A 4957-nucleotide genomic window follows, 5' to 3' on the forward strand; every position below is an offset into this window, starting at 1 on the left:
CGCTGATACTAAAACAAGTCCCACGGGGAAAACAAGTCCCACGTAAGTCCCACGTAAGTCCCACGGCAAATGCGGCTATACATCGATATAATTATGATTGATTATGATTAAATGTGATAAAATAATTATAATTCACACAACAAAATATTTTTATAAGCTTTTATTACGGATTTATCGACGAAAAATCAAAGATGTTGGTAAAGGTAGATAACTCGTACGTAGAATTCATACGGTAGCAGAAGAAATCTATATGCCCGCCGTTTAATTGATGGATAATTTTAATTTTCTCCAACAAAATAAAATCTAATAGCAGTAAAAAGTTGACTTTATATTCATTTATTAACACAAACTAAGTAAAAATCAGGTAAGTAGACAACTCATACGCAGAATGCATTCGCCCGCCGAGAAAAGAGCACTCCTGCCGCTTACCTGATGGGTTATTTTAATGTTTTATATTTTCTAACTTAAAAATGATCATATTAATTAAAAAAAAATTTATTATGCCTTCACTGAGGCTTTTATGATAAATTATAATACAGTGAAAGATTTAAGAACTAGTCTATACGAAACACACAAGCCTGACGGAATGTACATGTGTACGCTTAAATTACCCTTGTCGAATACCTACCTATATTAATGGATATGATTTTTTCATTACCTTAGTTTTTTTTTAATCAACTGTACGTACGAGGGTTGTCAGAAAACTTCGCGGACAGTGATTTACGGCAAAATTACTGTGAACTTTGTAGGATGGCGTATTTTTATTAAATGACTACCATTTGAAAATAAGTATGCAAAAAATCATGTGAATTTAATTTTTTTTCCCAAAAGATACAGCGATTTTTACTTTGCATGAATTAGATTTACGGAGCAACATTTCATATTTCCACGAAGTCAGGTGACGTCAAACAACTGAAAGTCAAACATGTTACTCTTTTTCAAAGTAAACACCTTTCAGTTCCACACACTTTTTAAGACATTTAACCGATTTATAAAATGCACGTTCATACCATTATTTGTCAAGCATTTGTATAATGCCTTTTGTGGCATATCGTAGATCATTTAGGTCCAAAAATTTCTGTCTACACAGTTTCGACTTCAGATGCGGTAAATAAGCGAAATCTATAAGTGCAAGATCCCGGCTGTAGGGGGGGGGGTGCTGCAAGAGCTAAAAAAAAAAAAAACCCAGTTTTTCCATCGTTAAACCTCTGTGATTCAAGTTGTAAACGTTTTTCCTATAAAAAAAAAATAGTAGCATTCATAAAAGAACCCTATGGTCTCCATCGGAGATTTTCCTGCGTGCATACAAAATTAAATGACGGCCCGGTGCTCCAAGATGTCCATAAATATAACAGACGTCAAAGTTTTTGACTCATTTTTCAAGCGTTGTTCGTCCAAGTTCGGCGATAAAACGGTCATGCAGAAATTCTTCAACTTAAAACTTTCATAAATTGACCCTCATAAGTTATTGTGATGTCATATGAAATATCGTTTAAAAATATTTTTATGCACTTCAACGGTACATTTTCTTAATAACAAAAAATGCGTACAAAATATAAAAAATAAAAACTGACATGCTCCGTGAAGCATATTCATCAAATAATTAAGCTGTATATTTTTATGGTGCATTTAAAACAAACAAAACGTTTCATATTTCTTAGAAAATAAAAGTTAAATCTGAAAAGTTTCGCTAGTATCATGTAAATAGTCCGCTCACAAGTCAACTTGTCCGCGAACTTTTCTAATAACCCTCGTATACCTGATTATTATTAATATTAAAACGTAATAAAAACCATCCGTTATCTAGAATATTTTTGAGGGGTATATTCAGGTTTGTTAAGGGAGGGGAGCGAGGAAATATAAGAAATTTGATTTGTTCCAACTCTCCCTCCCCCACCCCCGAATCCCATCTAGATTCAGCTCATGAAAAGTATGTGATCGAAAATTATCTACAAAGCCAAAGAAAAATTCTTACATCTTCTCCAAGTTTTTCAAGATGTAAACAGTTACTAACATTGTACAGAACTGATTGTGTATATACGAAAATGTGCGTGCACTTTGCTTTAAACGTATATTCTTTTTCCATATAAATTTACTAAAATTATGAATTTTGGAGAACAAATAATTATAAAATCTGGAATGCTTACACAAGTACGTTAGCCTGTTCTTTTTCATTTCTAGATCTAAGACTTTCACTGCCTAGTTCACCAAACTATATGTAAATCTTCAAGTCCTGATTTTGTTTCTAAAAACAAATATTACATGCGTCATTCATAAGACTGTAGCAAAATTTTACATTGCATGATATCAGTGTAACGAATGTAACCGGGTATATTTTGGTTTCAATTTTCAATGGAGGAAAAAAAAGCACCCGGTTCAATGTTTAACGTTGTAAAATGATTCAACTCAATGACATGGCAATCTTCTTAGTTAATATATGTCTGGTATGTTTCGTAAATAATAGTGAATTATACTTTCCTTTACAAAAACAATTTTGTTTTTCTGTATTTTATAAGCTTCTCGAAGATACATGTAGTAACACACGTTTAAATGTTTATGGTTATGAATGTACTATAGTTTGACTAGTTAAAACACTGATGGCTTATAATATTTTTTGATTAAGTGTTCAGTGTAAGTGTACACGAGATATATAAAGATTGAGTGTTATTCGTCTTCAATTTCATATAGATTACATAAAGATTACATATAAGTTTTAATTGGGTGTCAGAAACTCTGATAATTCTGTTGCATGTAGCGACCTTGCTCTATCAACGGGAATAATAAAAGTAGACTGCATAGTATTTTGAAACATAACTTTTTTGTGTTTCGTAGATCTACATTTGAGAGAGAGAGAGAGAGAGAGAGAGAGAGAGAGAGAGAGAGAGAGAGAGAGAGAGAGAGAGAGAGAGAGATGGGGCGGGGGTTGTGTACACGGTGTGTTCACGGTCGTCTCCCAATATACAGGTAGGTAAAGGTCTATTGTTTCTTAAGCGACAAAAAAACCGTTCAATTCACACAGAATATACAAGAAACTAACACGTGTATATATACACGTGTATAGGTAGAACCAACGATCACCAATCATCTTTGGACATGTAGCCCCCCCCCCCTTCCACGAGCCCCAAATATTATAGTAAAGTAGTAAAGGAAATAATGAGCAAGTTATTTTGTAATTAGTACATGATTTATAGAGATAAAAAAATACATTAATCAACGTGTTCGTGTTCAGATTGTGACAATGGTCCCGCTTCTTCTTCTTTTTTTCTTCTTTTTTTTATACAAAACTCTGCGTGTAACCGTTTGAGGGAAAGTGAAGTGATAATTGTTTGTCGTATGAGAAACATATACACATGTCAATAAATAAATGTATATACATTAAAAAATCAATAATATTTGGTAATGCAGCCATGCATTATTCTTGCATTATTCTTGACTTTCTTTTTATCAGGGACGTATATACGTCCCTGTTTTTATCAAATGTAAAACATTTCTCGACTTTCGATTCATTCTGTTCAGTGTGATTCATTAAAATTGTCGGAATGACATTTTGCTTTTCGAACATTTAGAATGTGAATGTTGCAGTGGAACTCTTACCGACTCGCTACAAAAATATTAAAATATGTCTATCAGTTTGAAAATGATTGATATATTGGCACAGATTTTTTGTGCATGTCCTATAGCTATTTATTTATTTTCCTACACATTCAATCCCGTTTGCTTGATAGTTTTCTCTATACATGTAATTTAATTGTATTGAAAATATACAAGTACTAGAACAGTTAAACGCAGGTTCAACTACATATATGTATATATATATATCAGTATTTTTCTCTCTCGATGTTTGTATGGTTTTTCCGTTCATGAAAAGAGAAAGAAAGAAAGAGAGAGATGGATGGAGAAGACAAAGAAAGAGAGAAAGAAATGCATGTTTATAAATATACAAGTACATACTTGTATATATATACGCTTGTGTGATTCTAGCTGTTATTATGAATAATTCGATAAAATAAGACGTCGAAAACATTTATTTCAGTAGAAAGTTACTTTTAACATATGTATAGATTTCCATAGGTTTTCGAATAAATTGGGGGAATATAATGGAAATTTCGAGAAAACAACTTGATTCCTTCCTAAAAATTGACAAGCAAACAACTATATATTTATACATGTTTTCAAAGCCTTCTCTTTTATCATAAGGGTTTCGAAAAATATGACGATCTCTGCTGGTTTCTATTTTGGAAACACGATTTTTCATTCATTATGTAGAAAAAACATTTAAAACAGAGTTGGTCTTTAGACCCAAAGATCGTGGAACAGTCTCGTGAACGGTAAGCTACCGTAGACTAGAATGCATGTTCTTGCTGATAATAACAATTTAATAACAATACATCTATATGTTAGTATAACTCATGAACTTCCATCAAATATTTATTTCAGTCATCATTCTTTTTTCTTTTCTTTTTTTTGGAGTAGATGCAAGATTTTTTCTTTTACTTTTAGGAAGTAGTTTACCACTAACAGACTTTTAATGAGCTGATCTAGATTGGATTCGGAAGATAGGGTAGAATCCCCCCCCCCCCCCCGGAAAAAAAATCAAATTTCGTAAATTTTCTTTGTAAAGTGACCAAAAATATGCCTCGACCCCCTCCCCCGACAAACCTGAATACCCCCCCCCCCAAAAAAAAATACTCTGAATGAACGCATGAATTTACTGGGTGGGTTTAAATACAAAATTTACACATGTTGGAAATTTTGTATTTACACCCACCCAGTAAATTTAAAATTTACAACATGACAATTCTTAGAGAGAACAGAACTGGGTCAAACTTAAAAGGAGTGATATACGGACTATATAAAACTCGTATCACCCAACTTCATGTAATATAATAAATTAATCACAGCAATAAGTAAACTTCTCTTCTGAACATAATCATAAGGCAAAATGTTAACTTTACAG

The sequence above is a fragment of the Crassostrea angulata genome, unplaced genomic scaffold, assembly GCF_025612915.1.
Source record: "Crassostrea angulata isolate pt1a10 unplaced genomic scaffold, ASM2561291v2 HiC_scaffold_72, whole genome shotgun sequence".
Lineage (NCBI taxonomy): Eukaryota > Metazoa > Mollusca > Bivalvia > Ostreida > Ostreidae > Magallana > Magallana angulata.